Source organism: Stenella coeruleoalba (assembly GCF_951394435.1).
Source record: "Stenella coeruleoalba genome assembly, chromosome: 7".
Lineage (NCBI taxonomy): Eukaryota > Metazoa > Chordata > Mammalia > Artiodactyla > Delphinidae > Stenella > Stenella coeruleoalba.
In genome coordinates, this window is record NC_137153.1 from 77,202,504 (window position 1) to 77,229,876 (window position 27,373).

General features: G+C 33.4%; 1 protein-coding gene across 2 annotated transcripts in view; it reads right to left on the minus strand.

The window, feature by feature from the left end:
• The window catches only part of LOC307189672 (uncharacterized protein), a 568,050-nt gene that overhangs the window by 390,816 nt on the left and 149,861 nt on the right, over positions 1–27,373 (minus strand). For both annotated transcript variants that reach the window (XM_079928006.1, XM_079928007.1), the window contains exon 5: positions 567–701. The gene's annotated coding sequence lies outside the window, so the exon portion shown is untranslated. The remainder of the gene's footprint in view (positions 1–566; positions 702–27,373) is intronic.

Below are 27,373 nucleotides of genomic sequence, written 5' to 3' on the forward strand. Positions count from 1 at the left end.
GACACTCTGTAACTCAAACTTATTGCCTTAATCTTATATGGGTCTCTAAAATATAAATGTTCCTATGAATGTAATATGTAAGTCTGAATGTTTTCCAAGATATCTTTACACTGAGACAGGAGGCTGAGTTAACCTAGGCATATGAGAAGTTCAGAGTATTTGCTAGGGCACTGAGGAGAGGCTGAGGTTAGAGGGAAGTGAAAAGAGAAAAGAAGGAAACACAGAGGAAAAGAAAGGTAATTTTCATGAATGACATGCAGTGTGTTGTGAAGAGTATTAGTGTTATACTCTCGGAAACGGCTAAGGTGTGAACTAAGTTAATCAATTAAACCTTGCCTTTCTATGATAAAACTTACTTCATCATCACGTATTGTTTTCATCACTTAGGATCTTATTTATTATGTTCATAAGTGAGATTGACTCTGATTTTCCTTTATCATATTATTCTTGTCTAGTATGATCATCACACTTATTTTAGACACATATTAGGAGTTTGGGAGCTATTTCATGAAAGAGTCTGTATAGAAGAGAGTTCATCTGCTCCTTTAGGTTTTAGTATAACTCACCTGTACAATTGTCTGGATCTGAGAGGACAAAGGACAAAACTTCTCAATTTCACCACTTACTGGTGACTTGTTCTCAGTGTAGACTGGTCATAGGGGCCATTCATTCTCCCTTATTAAACCCGTCAGTAGAAAAATCTGCAAAAATAAAGGAGGAGGAGATAACCTTAGGAATTTTAGTAATACTAATGATTAAATAAAATCATATAAGTTGGTTATGCTTATGTTTTTCGCTAGGCAAGTACAAGTGGGATTTATGAATGATTTAAGCAAGTATATAAACATTGAATCTAGATATTTTTCCTTGTCACTTGAAATACGACCTTGTTTAGTAGTTTAGTTCTCAACAACATTGTGATTTTGAAGTTTGCTAAGAGTCAGCCACATGCAAGCTTTAATCTAAGGCATTAAATGCAACAAATGTTTTATTTTTATTTTTTTTGTTTTTGTTTTGCAGTACGCGGGCCTCTCACTGTTGTGGCCTCTCCCGTTGCGGAGCACAGGCTCCAGACGCGCAGGCTCAGCGGCCATGACTCACGGGCCCAGCCGCTCTGTGGCATGTGGGATCTTCCTGGACCAGGGCACGAACCCGTGTCCCCTGCATCGGCAGGAGGACCCTGAACCACTGTGCCACCAGGGAAGCCCAACAAATGTTTTAAGTCAAACTTTCTGTATAGAGATTTTCTTTATCCATTAACTTTATTGAACTTGAAATGCTTTTAACTTTCACAGGGTACTAATTTTAGTCATATTTATTAAGCTTTTTCCTTTTAAGATAAAACATATTTCTTTTTATAGAGAAGGGAAGAAATGATAGAAACTAGAATAAAAAGATTTGTGGCAAAGAATATCAAAGTAGAGAGTGTTAAGATTTCTTGTATTTTGTCAGTTAGAAATTTCTTAATCAAAGTAAACTTTTTGACATTATCCAAGGAAACATAATACCAACAGTTCTAGATGACAAAAAGAAACTTTGAGAAAGTATCATGGTTTTCTTTTTCAATGTGTTTTTTTTAATGTAAACACAAGCACTACAAAAATTCTAAGAAGTTATCTTTATAATATGTTAAAGCAACAGTAAATATTGTGATATTCAATGTTTAGAAATTTGCTCTTTGCATGTCAGACTGTAACTAATTTGGCATTGTATAACTTTGATAGTAACATGAACATGCATAATTTATAATCTGAGTTATCCTTTGAATAGCACTTTAGAGTTTACAATTATTTTCACATTGTTTTACTTGAACCTCTACAATATATCTGGAGTAGGTATTTGTAACTACATGTTACATCAGGCAGTATTTCTAATGCCATTCAACAAATGAAGAGAGTAAGATTGAGAAAAGTTAAATGACACACTAAGTGGCAGAGTTTAAACTGGTATCATCATGTCTCTTCAAATTCAATGATTCCTATAAGACAGGAAGCAACGGCAATGAACTATAATGGCACGCAGAGCCAGAAAGAAAATATGACAGTAATAATAGGAATAGACACTAATAAGGTTTGTGTTCTGTGCTTTACATATCATATCTCCTTTCATTCTAATAACAACTTTGTGAGGGAGAAAAACTTATCATCAATTATCAGATGGCAACTCTAAGATGTTAATTAATATGCCCAAGGTCATAAAGCCAATCATTTGAGTTGTGTGATATCATATTTTCAATTGCAAAACAATCAAAATGAAGATTGCTTAAAATTTAATAGAAGATGCTGTTAAAAGCTACAAGTTTTAAATATGAACATGTCAGTTTATCTGAGATTTGAAAACTATTTTAAATAGATATTTGACGTTACAAATATGTTTCAAATCCTTGATACTTGTCAATCTTTGACAGTCCAAAAAATAAAGGAAAAGGGTCAGAACAACATTCCAGAATTTTAAAAAAGCAATATCAGGAGTAGCTGGTTCTCAGTTTTTTTCTTAGCCGATTCATATTTAAATTAGTTCCATTTTCCTTATTAGAAGTTACCACTAAAGGCTTCCTGACCTACCAACCACTCACATCTATTACTTTATCCTATAAAATTAGAAAACAGAACAAAAAGAAAGGAGAAAGTTAATATATCCTGTGATATGGGATATTGTTGCTTTGAACATTTTAAGACAGAATTTATGTGGAACCAGATTAATTTTAAGGAACTCCCTGTGGGTTCTGTTTGTTGTTTTGAATTGCTTTAATAGTAAACTTGCATTATTTATGTTTATTAATATTTAGAATGCACTCTGCAAGGATGATTTTCATCTGAGTTATAATTAGTCTCAGCTGATGAATGCAATAAAATGATTATAAACAACTTTGTGAGATCATTATCAGTGTCATGGGAGAAAATGTTAAAACACTGCTCCAACATTTTACCTTCAAAGATCCATTGAAATGAGGAGCTTCAGTGCCTTTAAAATCTTACATAGATCATAATAAATTTATTTTCTTCCTCATAAAGTTATTGAACTTCACGTACTGGTTCACTCTTCCAAAATCCAACTCATTTCTCTTCTGTCAAAAATCTTTAAGCTTTGTGTTTGTTATGCATTTCTAAATTTAAAGATATATGCTTTGTGAAATGTTTAGAAAATAAAGAGTGATAAGAAGAACTACATAAATATCATCCATAAATTTATCATGCAAAGAAAACAGTTACTGGCATTTTGGCATATTTCCTTTAATTAGGACATATGATGATTTGAGTATTGGTATGGTATATGCATGGTATATGCACTTTACATGACAGTTAATATTTGAGTTATTTTCACTTAACTAAACAATAGTATAAAACTTAGTACTCTGTTTATTATAGTTTATTTAAATAATTTTAAAAACCTTTTTATTAATAAAAGCAGATATACCATAGTGAAATTAACCACTTAACTCTGGTAACTTTAAGTGGTGCTTTAGTTTGTCAGTGTGATGAATAATACAATAATAATAATAGACTTATTTGAATTGTTCTGCTGCCTAGATGAACATGACTTTTGAATTGAAGCTTATCATATAATATTTGGAGTTTTTCATACATATTGTAAACTTATAGTCCAGAAAAATCTTATCTACTTACATGACTACCAGTATTTGAGAGTAGCTGCCTTAAGAATACTAAAAACCTTTGGTAGTGTATATATGTCCATGACACTCTCTCGCTTTCCAGCTTACCCTTCCCCCTCCCCGTGTAAAACTGATAGCTAGTGGGAAGCAGCCACATAGCACAGGGAGATCAGCTCGGTGCTTTGTGACCACCTAGAGGGGTGGGATAGGGAGGGTGGGAGGGAGGGAGACGCAAGAGGGAAGAGATATGGGGATATATGTATATGTATAACTGATTCACTTTGTTATAAAGCAGAAACTAGCACACCATTGTAAAGCAATTATACTCCAATAAAGATGTTAAAAAAAAACAAAAAAGAATACTAAATACCGTCACTAACAGTATTTGCTTACTTAATAAATGTGTTTCCATATTATATTTAATCTATTTTCTTCAGCTATTTGTAATAAGGTATTTCAAATAACCATTTATAATTTTCCAAATATTTTAATATAAATTATTATAAATGTTTTTAATTTTCTAAGAATAGATTCCCAGAATTTTATCTAATGTATTTCTGTTGCTGATATTTTAAAAAGTCACATAATGGACCGCTTTTTGGTATTTTATAGCATCAGAACCATTAAATATATGTATTTTTCACTTCTTTGTTGTTTTTTATTATTTATCATTTAATCAAAAGCACAGTCTACATTTTTATTCGTTCTATTAATAAAATATATGTACATCTCTTGAGTACACCTTTTGTGGTAGTCCTTGAATTCTGATAAGTTGTATTACTGCATTTTTTATTAGCTAAAAACAATAATTTTAGTCAACTAATAGAGCTTATTTGGGATTATTTGTATTTTTCAGGCAATGTGATTATTTTTTGTTGACACATTTCATAGCTAAGTAATAATTATGATCAAAGTAAATGGCATGTACAATTAGCTCTATGAAGATTTTCACACAAAACTATAATTTTTCTCTCGGCATTTTCTGGCTATTGTGTGCCAATAAGTGCAACTTAATTTTATTAATATTATTTCCTTTTTCGACTATGTATTAATTTCCTTCTTGATACACCCATTGCAACATGTTCTCCTCTGTTTTTTTGTCTTTAGCCAAATCTCTTCATATTTGTTTCATGGTAAAGTCCTAGGTCTTTTTCTGTCTCTCTCGCTCTCTCACTTTCTCTGCTCCTACCTGAATTCCTCTGAACCAGTAGTACTAGGACTTCAAATAAAATCAGTATGCATATGACCCCTACATTTATATCTTTGGTCTTGATCTCTTCACTGAGTCTCTCAAATCTATTTGATATCTCCACTGGGATTATCAATCAGCAAACGTCAATGTACATGTCCAGAAGAGAATTCTTCTTTATTCAACCTAAATGTCATCCTTGATTCCTATCCTCCGCTTTCCCCACCCACATTCTGTCAACCAACATTACACTGTCAGTTCTACCACCAGAAAATGTCCCCAGTCTGCCTGCATATATCTTTTTCTAATGTTCCTTCTTCAGCCATTATAGTTGACCTTGAACCAAGTTACCATTATCTCTCTCTAGCATCTCTGCAAAATCCTCCTGTATGATATCCCAGTTTTCCCTCATTTTGATTTTTTATCCATTTTTTTACACATCACCCCTACCAAACACCCTCCAATGGTTTCCCATTACATTCAGTATACATCCAAACATTTTGTCTTGCCCTGTGCTATATCTGGTACCTGTTTATCCATCTTGTCTCATCTTCTAGCACTCCCATCTTTACTCTCTCTGCACTGACCTCAGGGAGTTTTCACTTTGTAATCTCCCCACTGGGACGATTCTTTCCCTAATCTTCATACAACTGGCTCCTTCCCATCATCACTTAGGTCTCAGCAAAAATGTGCTTTTCTCAGACAGTCCATAAGATTACCTTTCCTAATGCAGTACCCCTTAATTTTGCCCCTGACTCACATGTTTTATTTTGCTTACAGATTTTACCTTACAGAAGAAATTTAAGTATTTATTATTAAATTTTCTTTTATCTTCTTTATTAGAATATTATTTCAGTAAGAGCAGGGACTTGTCAAATTTGCACATTAGTATACTCCTGATGTCCAAAAAAAAAAAATTGGGATCTCTAACATGAAAAACTATCATATTAGGAATTATAAGTATTATCAATATATGATGATTTTAAAAATATTTTTGAGGCTATTTTGCTTTAAGTTCAACTAATATTAATATTCCATTTCTGCATATTTTACTTTTGCCTAATGTAATTTTGCCTAGTGTTTCATTTTCAACTTTTTTTTTGCCTAGTTTTTAATTTTCAACCTCATTTTGTTTTAGGTATCTACTGCAGTCAGCATGTAATTAGATTTTGTTTTGTAAGACAATTGGCAAGACTTTCTGTTTTAGTAGATAAGTTTAAACCAGTTATGTTTATTATCATAACTGACAACTTCTATCATATTTCTCCATGCCTTTGTTTAATGACTTCTTGTTGATTCCTTTGTCTTAGCAATTCAAAGATATTAGTTCTAATTTACTTCTACATATGCTTATAAGTTTTATTATTGTACATTATTGTACATATGGTTTTATGATTATCAGAAATTTATATGTAAAGTTATATTCTGAGTCACCTACATGAAAGATGAGGGCTCCAGAATGTTTTCCTTACGCTGATACCTTACCGGTTGTTCTTAGTGAAATCTGAAATTTCCACAGGTACAGTTACTCTTTTTCAAAATTTATTATTTGTTTCAGTAATTATTGTTATTTATTCATAAATTATTTACCATATATAGTTATTTTTCTACTTCCCTTTAATATAATTTTAAGGTTTTAGTACAATTTTTAACTCCTCACCAATTCTATTACATTTTCTTTTGTGAGTATGAAATTTTGATTTAAAATAATTAAATATTGATTGTGAAAGTACTGATAACTTTTATGTATATATTTCATGTAAAATATAAAACTAAAATGTTAACCCACGATAACATGATGGGAAGGTTTGAAATGATGTTTAATGCAGTCTAAGATCATTAGTTTGAGGAGGGAAATTAAAATGCTATTTTTTTCTTCTAGAATTATTATAGCTTTATCTTTTATGATTTTGGCTATAATCCATTGCAAGTTAATTTTTTTATATGGTATTGAGTAAGGACTGAGGTTCATTTTTTCCCATATGATACCCTGTTGTTCCAGCATCAATTGTTAAAAAAACTAACTTTTTCTACAGAATTACTTTGGCAACATTTCAAAATCAATTGTCCATATATGTGTGGGTATACATCTGAACTCTCTATTTGATTCTATTGAGAATATGTACTTTTGAAACAAGAACTCAAGTGCTTTTTAATTCTAGAAAAATGTGGAAAATTCTAATATATCTTTTGAAATATTCTTATTTCCTACATTCTGGTTTTTTGGAATTGCAACCTAGTCCATGCATTTTAAAACTTCTCAACATCTTCTCTATAATTATTCTTTCACATTTTGTTTCCCTTTATTTCTCTATGTTTGTTTTGGATAATCTCCAATTTATTAATTTGTCTTTCAGAATCAAAAAATTATACCTTTAATAGTCTTTTAAAAAATGTAATTGAATATAAACTTAATTTTCAGAATTTCTATTTGCTTCCTTGATTTAGGTTATTTTTGCTTAGGCCTGATTATGTTTCATAATTTTCATAGTTGCAATTCATTTGTTTATTTTATTGAACATTCTATATGTACTTATTTTAAAATATTCTAAATTATTCTGTAAAACTAAATCCATCTGAATTAAGTTCATGTTCTGAGAACTGACTTCATAAATGAATTTGAAAGCATTACATTTTCTCATGTTTTAGAATTACAATTTGCTTGTTCAATTTGAGTGATATATATAAATTACATTATAATTATGTATATATATATATATATTTCCCTTCCCCTTTCCTTCCCCTTCTATGTGCTTTGTGTTCACCCCATCTAGTCTAGTTTTTTTTTTTTTTCCCCAGTACCTCGACTTGCCACTTTCTCTCCTTCCACTTTCCAGAATGATCCTACATATTGGCTTTTACACTGAGGTGATCTTGAAGACTAGCAATTTGGTCAGCAAATAATTTCCTGTATGTGGAGATGTTTCTTTATTCGCTTACCTCCTCAGGTTTGTAGCTTTCTGCCTAGTAGGGAAACAGGCTACTTAGCTAATTTCCTTGAGTGAGAAAGCTGCATTCTAGTTCCAAAGGTAAAGCAGCCAGGATGGCTCCATTCTCCCATCTCATGTTTACCTCTTTTACACCGCAAAAGCCTATTATCTCAGCCTGCTGCTTTCAGTTCAAGAACCCAGCCAACCATAGATTCAACCATATGCTATGAGGTGTATGTAAATATCTCTGTGATTTTGTTTTTACCATGCCATGGAAATGTACACGCTGTTTTAGATCGCAGTGTTTTATGATTTCACTTTTTTATACCTTCTTCATCATCATTAATAAACTTAAGTTAAAATTTAAATCAAGATGGCTGATAAGATCAGTCAGAAGCTGAAAGTAAGGGATGATTTTGCTGGTAAAAGGGCGACAGAATAAAACAAATTATATGAATTTCAAAATATTAAACACAAATGTATAATTCAACATTAAAGGTTCATACTTCAAATATTAGCTTCTTTTCTTCATTTTAGTACCTAATTTACATAAACTTTGTCTGTTAAAAGTGAATACACATTTAGAAAAAAGCCTTGTTTATTTCTGTGCTTTGTTTGTGATCACTATGAGGATTTATGCTTTGAAGATACTTATACCACCTTGGGTGGTCAAATTAAAAGTTATATCAGACCTCACCTATGAATTTAACATAATTATTTGCAGTTCTATATACGTTATTCCACACACTGTGTCACTGTATTAAGACTCTCAATGCAATCTTTAGTCTACTTATTACTGGAAATTTCCACGTAGTTTGACATATCACATATTGAAATTACTGTAGTATGTCAGTATGTATGTTTTGAATCAAAAAGCAAAATAAAACAAAACAAAACACCTTTCATTTTCCTGATCAAGAAGGATCAATCCATTCTGGAAAATCAGGTATGCTGATTGTGAAAATGTAGACCAAATTTGCCTAGACCAAATTTATTGCTGCAGAAGAGATCTCTGCTTTTCCAGGATCTAACAACGAAAAGCATTAAAGAATTTATTCAGTTTCTTAGTTGATAATGTTTATATACTTAGTATGACTCAGCATACAATTAACCACAGTAGAACCGATAACGTAGACTTAATGTGATACCAGAAGTACTATAAAGGAGGAGCTTATGGTTTAATTATAGAATAAGAGATTTTAATAGGGCTAGAAATGATACTACAGAGACAGGATGTCACCATGAAATTGAAAGTAAGGATTTCTCTTTGAAAAAGTTGTTCTTGTTCTTCTACCTATGATCAGCACATATCAAGGCAATCCAAAGAGAAAAACAAACATCTAGGATCACGGCAGAGACCAAAGAATGGGTTACAGACTGCACAGAATAGTAAGCAGAACATATCCATTCTCTTGCAGTGGGTCCAGGGAGAAATAAACCAACCTATATTCAGCCAATGCAAGCAAGGTAAAACAGAGGGCAAAACAATAGGAATTGGTATATTTAGGGATCGGTTCATCAGTTTCATTTTCCAGGGAGTGATTTATTATTTATTATATTTTCTTTCCTGTTAATTAAGCTTCATAATTAAACCAAGAATCCTTGCTAGATACTATGCACTAGGTACTAGGTACCTGGTGCAGTGACAAAGACACTCCCAGTGTATCACACACCACACAAACAGTGGTGTATTTATGAGGATCATAACCTGGGCCCTTCATTGCAGCAACAGTCAACATGGAAACTGCACATTCAATTGATCCTGAGTTTTGTAACTTCCACATCATTGCATATTTGCAAAAGATCTGGAATATAAGTTTGCCTCAAAAATAAACATGATTTCAAGCACTGTACCTAGAGACCAATTATATCCAAAGTGTTTAACAAAATTTTTCTTTTGCTTTCAAATGACCACATACTTTAAAAATTATTTTAATTCTACCCACATTTTAATAAATCTGTCAATATAAACTTTCTGTCTGAACCTCTGCTACCTCAGCTTAAAGTAATTTTTTTCTTCCTCTGGATTCCTACAGACCTCATTTATTATGTATTTCATTAGTTTGGCATTTAGCTTGTACTGCGTTATATTATTAGTTATCCTGGATCTTTCTTGCCTTTTGTTCAACTTAACTGTAAGCTTTATTAGGGCATAGAGTATGGTTTATTTCAATTTATGTTTCTAACCCTCAATGTAGTATATACATATGGCTAGGTGCTAGGTAAATAGAGTTTAAATTCTGTAATAGTTCCTTAATATTTGATTACATTAAACATTATTTAAACACAGATTTGATGAGTAAAAGTATTTCCTCTGCTCATGTGGAGAACATGTGAAATAAAAATTTAAATGTATACTAGAGCTTTGATATATATACATTATCACTTAAATGGAGTTGATTTCATTTTTTGAAAATGGCAAGGTTCCTAACGAATAAAGACACATTTGAACTTGGTTTTAAATTGTGATTTATGTAAGTAACATCTCAGTTTAGAACCCCCAATTTTTGTGTGTCTTTAATTCATACTCATCTTGAAATACAAGGGATGAAATATTGCTTTGCACTGACTCAAAGTATTGACTAACTAAATCAAAAATCTCTAATATGTAGATTAGGGTTTAACTAAAAGAGCTAGAAGCTCTATTCTCTTTAAGAAACTGATCTCTAAGTCGATTAGCTTCTTAGATCTCCCTGTAGATATTCACCTCAGTCCTTCAGTGGACCATAATGTTATTGTCAGTCAAGAATATGCTCTCCAACTAAACTCACACCTCCAAGAATTCACCAAGTTTTCCACAGAGAAGATAAGCTCCAGAGGATGAACATCTGGAAGGAGAATGCTACTGCACTAGCATCCTTCACTCTCCTACAATCACCCCTGAATCGAACTGCCAAAATATATTGTACTACAGTCATTTAATGTTCCCCTTTCTCTTTAGATTTCTTGCTCATATATCAACAAAAAACCCATTTGCCTGATTTACATGAGCATCTGTGAAAGTCTGACCTCTTCAAAGGTTTTATGAAATATTAGCTATAAACATAAACACTTAGAAATAACAGCATTTCCCAGCCCTCCTTAGACTTGTCATTGCCATATGATTTAATTCTGGCTGGTGAGATATAAGTAAAAATACTCTGTGTATATGAAAAGTGTTCCTAAAGGTGATGATAGGGGAGGAGGGTTATCCTTCCTTCATTTTTTCCTTCTTCATGCTGGCCAAAATACTGTTATTATGGGTGAAGTTTTTGCCAGGAGTCATGTGCTCACAATAACAGAATAGCAAGATAGAAAAAGCTGAGATTTTTATGTGAGATAGAAGGAAACATCTATCTCAAGTTACTGTAATGTTAGGTTGCCTGAAACTCATACATGAAATTGGACCTGAAAAACATACTTCTGTATTCCCAATACCAACACATACTGATTTCTCAGTAAACATTTGTCAAGTGAATAATGCCATAATACTTCATTGTGTTACCAAATTGTGCCTTTTTTAGGGAGCTGCTGACTGAAAATTCTTACGTATAATTTCACTCTTTTTTCACTTTCTTATTATCTGTTTGCATGTAGAGAAGACATCCTACTCCCAGAGAACAGTTAGATAATAAATAGAGTTGATCACTGTTTCCTGATACAGACCCTCAGTAGTTTTATCTGGAACAGGTCATCATTGAAGGAGAAAATGCCCAGATACAAGGAAGACATTTATCTTACCACAACAGCATAGTTAGCGTCTAGAGTATACATTTATAGCTCATGTTCTTATTCCTACAATTATTATTAGAACTATTCCCAAGACTTCCCATATACTTAATGCATTAAAACTAGCTATAAAACAGCCATACATATAGGTCATCCTTGGTTGAAAGTATGATAAGTTATTTTGAAAGAATGACCTTATGAATGTCCAGGAGAGTATCCACCTTCCCATGTTTTTTATACAAATCCAGAAGAGACTCTCAAACCCTGCCAATGCTGGCATTAACAATCTGTCCCTAATAAAAATGTTTTCCACGTTGGGGCTGGGAGGGTTGAGAACCACTTCTTAGCCTTCTACAGGTATTCAAAGGAAACATCAATCTACCAAGAAAAGTATGCAAAATTCATTACTGTATACATTTCGAATGCAAAGAAAACAAAACTCAAGGGCCACATGCCACATAAATTACAGTGATAACACTTGATATGTAAGAAATAAGTGACCTTAGATGAATTCAGCTATCCAAGGACAGTTTACAGAGGCACAATGTAAAAAGGCAATACCAACACAAAAATCTCTTAGAATTTTGTTTTTTATTATGTTAAGACATGGCTGCTTGTTTATTTTAAAAAGAGATAAAACAAGGACAGTGTCCTGAACAACTAAACCAAAAAAAAAAAAAAAATGACCTCAGCACTGTAAGACAATTTACAAGTACTAAAACAAAAGGCCTCCCAAGTTTTGGCCTCTAATGAATGGAATGTTCTTGGCTGTTTAGAGATAGGATTTTTGACTACTTTGTTTCTGTTTTTCTTCTGCTTCCCCAGGCAAGTCAAAGCCACATAAGCTCTTTAAGCATCTGGCAAGCAGGTTTCCTGAACTGATTTATCTGGATTTAGTATCACTTCATGAATTGGTCAATGGGAGTATTCACACACAACTCCAAAGTGCCATCAGAATAGCCCAATACCTCCTTGAAAATGTCAAGAAAACTGCTCTTTGCATTATTTTAACTTTAGGAATTGCAGCTTACCTTCCTGGAGGTTAGAAAAAAAAAAAAAAGACTTAAATGAATCCACTCAAAAATACAGATCCTATAAACAGATCTTATACCAGAACTTAAGATTTCAAGCTAAGTGCTTTTATTAATTGTCCCTTACTTTGGGAAGATGCTGATATTTAGGCCATGTTTCCTTGACTCGTAAAATTCATATTTTATTTGAATTTACAGAATTTATGAAATGAAGCTAATATTGAATAAAATTACAAAATAGCCAAGAAATAAAAGAGTTCATTTTGACACATGAGCCTCTTCTAAAGAAGTTCATGATAGAGCTGTAACAGGAGATGCCGTTAGAAAAATAATCATTCAAAGCACAGCATGATTTTTTAGAGTTTGAGAATGTCCCCTTTTCTTTTCCTAGTTCCTTTCTCCTATAGTTGTCATAGGGATGAAGGCTCCAAACCTCAAAAGAGAGTCTTTCTGACTTCTGAGTTGAGCTAGATTTTTGGCCTTATTTTTTCCCTATACAATGTTTGCCTATGGTACTGATGATTCAGAAGGTGGCTCTGTTCTTGGTGCTCAGGTGTTTTTGTTTTTGTTTTTATTTTAATCTCTGCTTATATGAGGCCCTTTTGCTCATTCATGTAACAGAACGTATTGAGTACCTCTTATGTGACAGGTGCATCTTAGGGTCACATACTCTCCTATAGATTCCTTTCTAGTAATATCTAGCACTATGTTAATATGAAACAGGTGAGAGAGGGGAGGGACTGAATTGGCTCGCACAATTATAGAAGCTGAGAAGTCCCCAAATCTGCAGTTGGCAATTTGGAGACCCAGGAGAGCTGCTAATGTGAGTTATAGTTTGAGGAGAGGAGAAGACCAAAGTCCCAGCTCAGTCAGGCAGGCAAAGCTCCCTCTTACTCAGCCTTTTTGTTTTATTTTAGTCTTCATTTGTTCTATGTAGATGTTCAATTTAGGTCATCCATCAGTTGACTGGATGAGGCCACCCACATTAGGGAGGGCAATCTGCTTTACTCAGTCTACTGATTCAAATGTTAATCTCATTCAGAAACACCCTCACAGACATACCCAGAATAATATCTGGCAAATATCACAGCATACTATGGCCCAGTCAAGTTGACACATAAAATTAATCATCCCACATGGCCTAATTGGACATATACAATGAGAATGCAGTTAACTCAATTAACATAATACACTTAGATAGAATTTAAATCCATATACAACGAGAATGCAGTTAACTCAGTTAACACAATACACTTAGATAGAATTTAAATCTAACAAAAAGACAGCTTTATCAAAAATCGCCACCCTGGTTGACTAGAGTGACTAAAATTCCGTCATCATGTATTTGTTCCACTGTATTACACATCATCTGTGGTTTTAAATATCTAAATGCCTCTGGATCACAGATATCTCTGGGAAATAGATTTCACTCTCAAAATCACTCTCCCCATTGCCAGTTGCAAACAGTAATAATAATAGCACTTATTAGATGGCAAGCACTACGATAAGTGTTTTGATGTATCATTTGATTGAACACATTATAATCCAGTGCTATGAAGTAGGCACCATCAGCGTTACCATTTTAGAGACAAAGAAACCGAAGCTTAGCAATATTGAGTAAATTATCCAAGTTTACATGGCAAGTAGGTGATACAGCTGAGATTTAAATCCAGGGTTATTTGGTCCCAAGGCTGTAGTTCTTAACCACAATTCTGTACTAATTCTTTTATAAATTAGTTATGTGGAAAAACACATTTCCCCTGTCTCACACCAGTGAGACAGGTTGTGAATTGAGGGGCATTCCCAAGTAACAACAGATATAAATGGCATTAAATGCAACTGATATGATAGTGGGAATATAATTGAAAAGAAAGAACCATTAGGTCAAAAAATGTTTCTTGGTTGTGTGACTTTGGGAAATTTACTGAACATCACTGATCTTCATTTGTTTTTATATGTAAAATGGATAATTATCTCCTTTATCTAAAGTATAATTTCCTATAATCTAATTAAGTGATATACTAAAACTAGCTATTACTGATGCTATTACTAGGATAAAATTTGTAAGTCAACAGCAGAATAACATGATGATTTGTTTACAGGAACATAAACATGATTTACATACTTCTATTTGTATTGGAAACCAGGGTGGAAATAGATCAGAAGAAAAGAGAAATGGTAGAAGCTATATAGACAGTGTTTAGAAGACAGTGAGAAAATTAGCCTTCCTGGTGGTAGAAAGGTTTTCCATAGAGAGAAATGAGAGATAATGTGGGAAAAGGGAGTAAGGGACACATAGCCTATAACTGGTAAGGTAAAGTATTTGGTTTATTCCCATTAAGTTATGGGGTTCCTCAAAAGTTTCTGAACATGGAATGGGATGTAAAACTGAGGATTTTAATATCATAGTGATATGCAGATTGATTATAGAAATGATAGTATAAGGTTCAGACAGGAGTTGAGAAATCAGAGTGAGAACAACAGTCCTGAGATTAGAAAGTAAGAAATCAATCTGAAAATCAGAGGGTAGGAAAGACTAACAGAGAATTGAGAGTGATCAGATGTGGAGGAAAAGTTGTTTCAAGTTTTTAAGCTTAGATAACTGATGACTAATGATTGTTATTAGTAGAAATTATGAGAACAGTTTGTGCTGGTTAGATAGAGAAAGATAATAAATCCTAAATTTGAGGCAGAGGTGGGAACACTGATTGGAAATGTCCAATGTGAGGGTGAAAAGTTTGAAGTGGCACTCCCTTCTGCCTTGTAGAGTTTCTGCTGAGATATCAGCTGTTAACCTTATGGGAGTTCCCTTCTATGTTATTTGTCATTTTTCCCTGTTGCTCTTAATAATTTTTCTTTGTCTTTAATTTGTCAATTTGATTACTGTGTGTCTCAGTGTGTTTCTCCTTGGGTTTATCCTGCCTGGGACTCTCTGTGCTTCCTGGACTTGGGTGGCTATTTCCTTTCCCATGTTAGGGAAGTTTTTGACTATAATCTCTTAAAATATTTTCTCGGATCCTTTCTCTCTCTCTTCTCCTTTTGGGACCCCTATAATGAGAATGTTGGTACGTTTAATGTTGTCCCAGTGGTCTCTTAGAGTGTCTTTATTTCTTTTCCTTCTTTTTCTTTAGTCTGTTCCATGGCAGTGAATTCCACCATTCTGTCTTCCAGGTCCCTTATCCATTCTTCTGCTTCAGTTATTCTGCTATTGATTCCTTCTAGTTTATTTTTCATTCTAGTTATTGTTCTGTTCATCTCTGTTTGTTTCTTCTTTAATTCTTCTATGTCTGTGTTAAACATTTCTTGCATCTTCTCAGACTTTTCCTCCATTCTTTTTCTGAAGTCCTGGGTCGTCTTCACTATCATTATTCTGAATTCTTTTTCTGGAAGGTTGCCTATCTCCACTTCATTTAGTTGTGCTTCTCAGGTTTTATCTTGTTCCTCATCTGGTACATAATCCTCTACCCTTTTGTTTTGTCTGTCAGTCTGTGATATATTTAAAGTGATGAAAGGGAAGAATCTACAACCAAGATTACTCTGCCCAGCAAGAATCTCATTCAGATTCTATGAGAAATCAAAAGCTTTACAGACAAGCAAAAGCTAAGAGAAATCAGCAGCACCAAACCAGCTCTACAACAAATGCTAGAGGAACTTCACTAAGCGGGAGACACAGAGAAGAAAAAGACCCACAAAAACAAACCCCAAACAATTAAGAATATGGTATTAGGAACATACATATTGATAATTACCTTAAATGTGAATGGATTAAATGCTCCAACAAAAGACACAGGCTTGCTGAATGGATACAAAAACAAGACCCATATATATGCTGTCTACAAGAGACCCACTTCAGACCTAGGGACACATACAGACTGAAAGTGAGGGGACAGAAAAAGATATTCCATGCAAAAGGAAATCAAAAGAAAGCTGGAGTAGTAATACTCATATCAGATAAAATAGACTTTAAAATAAAGAATGTTATAAGAGACAAGGAAGGACACTACAAAATGATCAAGGGATCACTCCAAGAAGAAGATATAACAATTATATATATATATGCACCCAACAGAGGAGCACCTCAATACATAAGGCAAATGATAACAGCTATAAAAGAGGAAACTGACAGTAACACAATAATAGTGGGGGACTTTTAACACCTCACTTACACCAATGGAAAGAACATCCAAACAGAAAATTAATAAGAAAACACAAGCTTTAAATGACACAATAGACCAGGTAGATTTAATTGATATTTATAGGACATTCTATCCCAAAACAGCAAATTACACTTTCTTCTCAAGTGCGCAGAGAACATTCTCCAGGACAGATCACATTCTGGGTCACAAATCAAGCCTCAGCAAAATTAAGAAAATTAAAATCATATTAAGCATGAAAGCATATCAAGGTCTTTTCTGACCACAACGCTATGAGATTAGAAATCAATTACAGGTAAAAAAATATAAAAAACACAAACACACGGGGGCTAAACAACACATTACTCAATAACCAAGAGATCACTGAAGAAATCAAAGAGGAAATCAAAAAATACCTAGAGACAAATGACAATGAAAACATGATGATCCAAAACCTATGGGATGCAGCAAAAGCAGTTCTAAGAGGGAAGTTTATAGCAATAAAAGCCTACCTTAAGAAAAAGAAAAAATTTCAAATAAACAACCTAACCTTACACGTAAAAGAACTAGAGAAAGAAGAACAAACAAAACCCGAAGTTAGTAAAAGGAAAGAAATCATAAATATCAGAGCAGAAATAAATGAAATAGAAACAAAGAAAACAATAGCAAAGATCAATAAAATTAAAAGCTGGTTCTTTGAGAAGATAAACAAAATTGATAAACCTTTAGCCGACTCATCATGAAAAAGAGTTGAATTTTATTGAATTTTATCAAATCAATAAAATTAGAAATGAAAAAGGAGACCTTACAATGGACACCGCAGAAATACAAAGCATCATAAGAGACTACCACAAGAAACTCTATGCCAATAAAATGGAGAACCTGGAAGAAATGGACCAATTCTTAGAAAGGTATAACCTTCCAAGACTGAACCAGGAAGAAATAGAAAATATGAACAAATCAATCACAAGTAATGAAATTGAACCTGTGATTAAAAATATTCCAACAAACAAAACTTCAGGACCAGATGGCTTCACAGTTGAATTCTATCAAACATTTAGAGATGAGCTAACACCCATCCCTCTCAAACTCTTGCAAAAAAGTGCAGAGGAAGGAATACTGCAAAACTCATTCTATGAGGCCACCAACACCCTGATACCAAAACCAGACAAAAATACTACAATAAAAGAAAATTACAGACCAATATCACTGATGAATATAGATGCAAAGATCCTCAACAAAATACTGACAAACAGAATCCAACCACACATTAAAAGGACCATACACTATGATCAAGTGGGATTTATCCCAGGGATGCAAGGATTCTTCAACATAAGCAAATCAATCAATGTGATACACCATATTAACAAACTGAAGAATAAAAACAATATGATCATCTCAGTAGATGCAGAAAAAGCCTTTGACAAAATTCAACACCATTTATGATAAAAACTCTCCAGAAAGTGGGCATAGAGGGAAACTACCTCGACATAATAAAGCCCATATATGACAAACCCACAGCCAACACTGTTCTCAATGGTGAAAAACTGAAAGCATTTCCTCTCAGAGCAGAAACAAGACAAGGATGTCCACTTTTGCCACTATTATTCAACATAGTTTTGAAAGTCCTAGCCATGGCAATCAGAGAAAAAGAAATAAAGGAATACAAACTGGAAAAGAAGAAGTAAAACTGTCACTGTTTGCAGATGACATGATACTATACATAGGGAATCCTAAAGATGCCACCAGAAAACTACTAGAGGTAATCAACGATATTGGAAAAGCTGCAGGATACAAAATTAATGCACAGAAATCATTTGCATTCCTATACACTAACAATGAAAGATCAGAAAGAGAAATTAAGGAAACAATCCCATTCACCACTGCAACAAAAAGAATAAAATACCTAGGAATAAACCTACCTAAGCAGGTAAAAGACCTCCACTCAGAAACCTATAAGACACTGATGAAAGAAATCAAAGATGACACAAACAGATGGAGAGATATACCATGTTCTTGGATTGGAAGAATCAATACTGTGAAAATGACTATACTACCCAAGCAATCTACAGATTCAATGCAATCCTTATCAAATTACCAATGGCATTTTTTATATAACTAGAACAAAAAATTAAAATTTCTATGGATACACGAAAGACCCCAAATAGCCAAAACAATCGTGAGGAAAAAAAACAGATCTGGAGGAATCAGACTCCCTGACTTCAGACCATACTACCAAGCTACAGTAATCCAGACAATATGGTACTGGCACAAAAACAAAACTATAGATCAATGGAACAAGATAGAAAGCCCAGGGATAAACCCACGAACCTATGGTCAACTAATCTATGACAAAGGAGGCAAGGATATACAATGGAGTAAAGACAGTCTCTTCAATAAGTGGTGCTGTGAAAACTGGACAGCTACATGTAAAAGAATGAAATTAGAACACTCTCTAACACCATACACAAAAATAAACTCAAAATGGATTAGAGACCTAAATGTAAGACCGGACACTATAAAACTCTTAGAGGAAAACATAGGAAGAACACTCTATGACATAAATCACAGCAAGATCTTTTTTGATGCACCTCTTAGAGTAATGGAAATAAAAACAAAAGTAAACAAATGTGACCTAATGAAACTTAAAAGCTTTTGCACAGCAAAGGAAACCATAAACAAGATGAAAAGACAACCCTCAGAATGGGAGAAAATATTTGGAAATGAATCAACAGACAAAGGATTATTCTTCAAAATATATAAACAGCTCATGCAGCTCAATATTAAAAAAACAAACAACCCAATCCAAAAATGGGCAGAAGACCTAAGTAGACATTTCTCCAAAGAAGACATACAGATGGCCAAGAAGCATATGAAAAGCTGCTCAACATCACTAATTATTAGAGAAATGCAAATCAAAACTACAATGAGGTATCACCTCACACCAGCTAGAATGGGCATCATCAGAAAATCTACAAACAACAAATGCTGGAGAGGGTGTGGAGAAAAGGGAACCCTCTTGCACTGTTGGTGGGAATGTAAATTGATACAGCCACTATGGAAAACAGTATGGAGGTTCCTTAAAAAACTAAAAATAGAATTACCATATGACCTAGCAATCCCACTATTGGGCATATACCCAAATAATTCAAAAAGACTCATGCATCCCAATGTTCACTGCAGCACTATTTACAATAGCCAGGTCATGGAAGGAACCTAAATGCCCATCGACAGACGAATGGATAAAGAAGATGTGGTACATATATACAATGGAATATTACTCAGCCATAAAAAGGAATGAAACTGGGTCATTTGTAGAGACGTGGATGGACCTAGAGACTGTCATACAGAGTGTAGTAAGTCAGAAAGAGAAAATATCTTATATTAATGCATATATGTGGAATCTAGAAAAATGGTACAGATGAACCAGTCTGTAATGCAGAAATAGAGACACAAATGTAGAGAAGAAACATATGGACACCAAGAGAAGAAAGCGGTGGGTGGGGTGTGGTGGGCAGGTGGAGATTGGAATTGACATATATACACTAATATGTATAAAATGGATAACTAATAAGAATCTGTGTGAAAAATAAATAAAATTTAAAATAGAATCAAATTAAATAAACAATTTGAAAAATCAAAAACTAAAATAAAATATAGGAGCAGTTTTAATGTTAATGTATCCTCCCCCATGAAGTCTTTCACCCTATTTTAAACAAATCAAGGAACTAGTTAAGGAATGGTCACTGAAAATATACTGGAAAATCACATCATTTATTATTTCTTTTTACTGAGATTATCTTTTTTCTACGTATATCTCAAGTAGCCCAATATGACTACCCAGTATTTTCAAAGCAAGAAAACAATTTTTTCTAGGATGACTTTGTAAATGACTAAACAATTTTGGAGCTAAGAAGCGCAGCTCATATTACATTATTGGGGACTACGAGTTCAAGAGTATATATTTAACTTTTAGATGAAAAAAATAAAACATTGTTCTTCAAAATGGAGACAACAAATGAATCAGACAAACCTGAGGGTTTTACTATTCTCAAGAAGAAACTAGGAGCAAAATGTTTAGGCACAAATGAAGATTTAGCATGTGCCTATGATATTTCATATTAAACCATTAGTCTACCAGAGCACAATAGCATCCAATCAAAATGCACTCTAGATTTGGGCAAAGGAATAAGCTGTTCACTTTTTGTGGTCTGCACCTAATTAGAGTTTGCCAAATTTAGGCCACACCTCCACGGTATTTGTTTGGGGTCCTACATATTTGAGAGTTTCTATTAATTTAACATCCTACATATTTTAGAGTTTCTATTAATTTAACAAACATGGATTGGTCACATTTTTATGCAAAGCCCAAGTGAAGTTGTAGTATGCAAAGATAATGTACAAATACCTCCTGAGGTATGACAGGGGGAAAAGATAAGTATGGACTAAGAATGCTATTCATATCCAGTGACTTTCCAGATCCTTCCCAACCAACTTTGCATTAAGGCAATCTTCAATTAGAACTGAGTAAGACGGCTAATGTATTCACCAGACTCTAAGTGACTCCTCCTCACAGGATAAAGCAGTCCGAGAAGAAAACTGACCACACTTCCCATGGCAACCTGTAAAGGGGTTAGAGTCATATGGCAGGAGCTTAGACCTTGTCTAAGTAGAGGGTGAGTAGTTCATGGGATTAGGAAATGGGGCAAGGTGGGAGTTCTAATGATATAAACTAAATAACATCATAGCAGTAAGAGATATGTGTGTGTCCACTGGGGTAAACAATTATAGCAATTAGCAACTTGCAAATACTTTCTATAAGGTTTGTTTTTCTAAATTAAGGTTGGTATCTTGACAATATTGGGTCTTCTGATGCACACACATAGAACATCTCTCCATTTATTTATTTCTTCTTTGATTTCACTCATCAGGGCTTTGTAGTTTTCCTCACGTAAATCTTACACATATTTTGTTAGATTTATACCTAAGCATTAAAAAATTTTTTGGGTGCTAATGTAAAACATGTTATATTTTTAATTTCAAATTCCACTTGTTCATTGCTGGTATATAGGAAAATAATTGACTTTTGTATATTAATCTTTTATCCTGCAAACTTGCTGTAATAACTTATTAACTCCATGATTTATTTTTGGTTTTGTTTTTCTTTGTTTTTTTTTTTTTACATCTTTATTGGAGTATAATGGCTTTACAATGGTGTGTTAGTTTCTGCTTTATAACAAAGTGAATCAGCTATATGTATACATATGTACCCGCATCTCTTCCCTCTTGCGTCTCCCTCCCTCTTGTTTTTGTTTTTTATTGATTTTTTTGAGATTTTTCAACATAGAGATCATGTCATCTGTGAACAAAGTAAGTTTCATGTCTTCCTTCCCAATCTGTATACCTTTTATTTCCTTTCCTTGTCTTGTGGCATTAGTTAGAACTTTAAATGTCAAACAAGCTCTTCAGTCCTGTCATACTCTAATTTTCAGAGTTACAAACTGCTTGAAGTCCACAGGATATCATACTGGTGCATTACATTGATGATATCCTGTTGTACAAACTTGGTGAGAAGTATGTAGCAACTACTTTAGAAACCTTGGTAAGATAAATGAGTGCCAGAGATAGGCCAGAATTATGGCTTCCTGGCTTACTTTTAAATTAATTTCAAATTATCTGTAGTTGCAGCTTAATGATTTGTTTCCAATAGCCCTGTGTAGGAACTAGCAGATAATAACTGTCAAATGAATGCAATGATCTCTATAGCACTGTCTCTGTTCCCTTGGCTTGAATTACCTTCCCATTGAACTAACTTAACTCACAGGAAGTCTCACAGGAAAACCCAAAACTTCTGAGCCATTTGGATCCAGGTAATTTTCTGTGCATATAAAACCATTTTTTTAAAAGAATGTAACAATAGTATATTTATTTTTAGCTCCAAACTGAGATTTTGAGAAAAGTTAGAAATATCTCTAGCTTAAGCCTTAATTTTTTTAAACTTCTGGCATTTCATCCATAGCTGTTATTTATCTGACTTTGACTGAAAAGGTGATAAAGATTTCAATCTCAGGTTATAATAGATTGATATTTTAAAGTTGAAAAATGTACCATCACATACTGCAAGGTACAGCCATAATGTAATAAGGCTGTTACTTTAACAAACTATCCAAATATTATACATTCATTGGAGTGGTGACCTTTTCAAGCTCTTCACCTTCAGAAAGTGTCTTTGACTGCAGTGTTGTTGTTCTTTAACACTCTAAAATCATTCCATTCTTCATTGATATAATCCTTTAAATTATGGGACCACCTGCTTTTATAATACAATTAAAAAATCACGTTGAACAGTTACAGCACACCAAATTCCTTCCTAAATGCTAAGAAAACAAGGTCAATAATATATATTTAAGCATATGCTTAGTCCCAGTAACTTACTAGGTGCTCATCTATCTATTCAAAATGTAAAAATCCTTGAGCAAAGAGCTACCCAACAGTAGCTGTTATTTCTTAGTATGTCTGGCAGGACCTAGCCTCATCCCTTGGATACAGTAACTAAACAATCTTATCAGTTTGAAACTAGCAACACTAAGATAACAAAAGAGGTGAGATTTCCTTATAAATAGTGAGCGGATACTTTTAGAAAACACTTAAGTGCTATTTTATAAAGAAATAATTCCTTGTGACAATGTTCCTCATAGCTGAGTTTCTTTTAGCCATGTTTTTGCCAGGCCTTTCATAAAGCTACTAGTATTGAAGCTTTGGATAAACAATTTACTATTGCCAATAAGCCTTTTAAATTGGCATATTCTTGAACTCCATTAAAAAGATACATGCAAAAAAATACATTTTTATGGCACTATAAATTTTATATCATCATCCCAAAGGATAGTCCTGGACATTGATATTGATGGCCAAAATATAAAAGGTGGATTATAACTTTAGTTAAATTATAATACCTTAGTTTCAATGTTTCCTTTCCCTCATTTTTATTTAGTGGCTTGAGCACTGACTTTCCAGTAATGTTCCTTATTCATACACCAGCAAAATAAAATCATCTATAAGATTTCAGATATATTAAATGGTTGAAACCAATGATCCATGAAAAAGTAAAGGCAAAATATAGTATCATGTAAAAATAACATCACAGAATCATTTATATTTTTAGCTATAGGTACTTAGTTTTTACTGATTACAAATAAAACTACTAACTTTAAATAGTGCTGAGTTTTTCTGATGTATGAACAGTTTTCATTACTTTAGAGTAAATATCCAGGAGTAGTAATGCTGAATTATATAATAAAAGTATGTTTAGTTTCATAAGAAACTGCCCCAACTTTTTCCACAGTGGCTATATAGTCAAAAAGTTTCTTTCTTTTGGGACTACTCTGTTTTTAGTCCTCTGGCCAGAGAGACTGGGCTTTTCTTGGGGCTGCTTTGTTTTGTTTTAGTCTATGCTCATTGACATTTCTGAATTGCAAGTTACTTTATTACCCAGGCCAGGACGTATATATCCTTCCTTAGGTGGTCTTCACTGGGGCATCCCTATCCAGTCCACCTTCTCCTTTTCCCCTATTAGAGTCTTCTGAGAGTTGAGTTATATGTTGTGTTCAGATGAAGTTTTAGTTGTAATTAGTGGAAGAGATCTGGTGGAATGTGCTTACCCCATCTTGACTAGAGCTAAAATCATCAGCTAAGACCATTTATATTTAATTACCATGCATCATGAGAAAATTCATGTATTTTAGAAAGTCAATCCTGTCATGCTGAAGCAAATTGGTTTTAGCTACTCTATACCTCAGTTTCCTCCACGTGAACATATGTGTCCCAACATCTCACATTATAGGAAGATTCTACATTACCAGCTCTGAGCACTACACGAGTGTATCAAGGGCAGAGGAGAATTCACTTTAAGAATGAAAACAAACTTCCACATGGCTGTCTTTTTTCAGCTCTATGCAAATTCACAATTTAAAATTCCATTTAATTGAACTGAGAAAGTGCCAGCCTCTCCACCCACATGCCCAAAAGCCATTCTGCTCACACTTTCTTGTTTGGAGCACTATACTTTTATCCCCTGCTTTGAAGGAACTCACAGGACATCTGTCAAATAACCCCACAGAAGCTTTACACCAGGGTGTTGAAAATATTCTTTAAAAAAAAAATCTGTTCCAAAGCCATAACGTTTTAAAATTAGCATCAGTAACTCACAATGGGTTGCTATTAATATCTATTAGTAGAGTTTAATTTGTCAAGTTTTCATATTGCTCCTAATGACTATATATTATTTGGAAACTAGTAATTCATGCATAATGGATGTACAGTACACTGACCTCTTTTATAACTGTAAGTTATCTGCTGTTTTTTAATAAGGTAATTATTTGATACAATTACTAATATGTGAATATATATAATATACACAGTGCTATTTACTTTACTTATTACTTGAGAAATGAAGAAAAGACATTTGCTTGGGACTCTTAAAAGACATTAATATCATCTAAAGAAAAAATATACCTAAATAAAACGTAATGTTTTATCTAGATAAAATACTAACAAATTGAAATCATCTCATACTTTTAAATGTGTGCTTGCATTTGTCTTTATTTTACCCGAGTCATACATCATTATTCAAATGTTAAAGCAACATGAAGGATAAGAGATTGTTTGGCTTTTCAAGAGCTGAGAAAAATATACTTCTTTGGGAACAATAGAGAATAGCATTGGTTGAGGATATACTAGTTGGTTATATGATATTCCTTTCCTAGTGCTTATTCCAATGCAATATTATAGCTTTTAGGAGTAAAAGAAGATATGAAAGATCCCATGAAACCCATGCTGTAAATCCCATGCTCTAAATATGTCAATTTACTAATATGCAGTTATATGTTTGCTTGTTTGAAGCCATAGTAAAGCCAACTTGTATTTGAGGTTAAACTCTATAGAAGATCATGTTTTCATTTTTATTTTATATGACAATTACATAATATGCCAAATTTCTTCTCCAGTTAATTTCATACAATAAAGCAAAGCAGAAGAGCGAAGATTTGGTCCAGTATAAAAGGAATATCCGTGATATCCCAACTGATTTCAATGGATATTTAGCAAGAAAATTTCTGTATATGACTTTGAAAGTTTTTTCTCTTTGAAAGGACAGCTATTAATACTATGGAGCTAGAAACAGAGACTCTAGAAGCTCATCCATCACTTTGACATTTTTCTTTGTGAAATAAAAGAGCACTGCATGCATGCACACACATACACATATTTACACACAAACTGTAGGTAAATTTTCACTCACGAAAACAACAACGTATGGTAAATGATCCACTTTCTAATTAGCAAAACACACAATTAACAACTACCTTTCCTCTGTATGGTAAAATGTGACTTACATCAGTATTAGCTAAAGCCTAACCATTATGATCTTGAGTCAATGATAGAGCAAATCATCCTATGGATAAGTATAAATAAAACAATAATTATGCAGTAGTGATAAAGCTGATTACTATTATTTTTGGTTCTCTGCCTTCACGGTACTTAAAAGTATTGTACTTTCAAGGATGTCTGATTCTTGTAAGTATGGTCATATGCCTTGTTTTGACTAATGAGATTAAAGTGAAAGTGGCAAGTGTTGCTTCTAGGTGAAAGCATTCAATTGCTGGTGTTAGACTTTTCTTCCTTTACCTCTGCAACCTTGAAAGCATATGTTAATATGGAGGGCAATACTAAATGACCACATAGACAGCTGACTTAGCAAGTCACTTAAGCTTGTAAAGGACTTTGTGTGAGGCAAAAATAAGCCTTTATTATTTTTATGTCACTGAGCTTTTTGGAGTTTCCTGTTACTAAAACACAACCTATCCTATCCTGAAGAAGCCCACTGGTACTGTGGAAATAAGAGGATTAACATTTATTGAGTGAGCCTAGGACTGTGTAAGAAGCTTTTGAAAGATTAGTCAATTACTCTTCATAATAATCCACATAGGGTTGCTATTATTATTCCTGTTTTACCAATGAATTCTCAATACAACTTTATCACATGCCCTTAATTGCTGTGGCACAGTCCTCAACTCCATTTCTGATGAGTTCCATTGATGGAGTAGATGGTACAGTTTCATACTTTGCAATACAAATCAATTTCGTACATAATCAAGGACCATCCTTGTTCCCTGTGAATCTCTATCAGTATGCTCTAAATGTGCAAAGGAGTGAGTTATCCTAAGAGAAATGCATAAGAGATGTCTATATCCCACCCTCATATGTTTTGTTTTTATATGGAGTGTAATTGATTCACAAAAACGAACATATCCAAGTAAATCACACTTCTTTGATGTGTCCACTAAGTCACATATTCAACTCATATTTATAGATAGGGCAATATATTAAATTGGTTTGGCACTGAACTCCAGGCTCAGAACAGCTGTTATTAATACAGACTGTCACTTAACCAGTTTTATGACATCCGTTTTATGATACAGAAGCTTTCTATCTTCTCTATGCTCTGGTTTCGTCACTTAAGAGTGTGACAGTGCATAAAGTTTATGGGAGGATTCAATAAGGTAATCAATATGAAAAGCTTAAAACACAGATTGACATGTAATAGTCAATATATATTAAATATTGTTATATATAATGTGAACAGAAAATAAAAATGGCATAATGTTATAATTATTTTTAAGTACTTATACTATGCTAACACTATACCAGGTACTTTTCCTAAATTACGCCATTACGTTTTCATGATAACTCTGAGGGCTCATTGCTCTTAA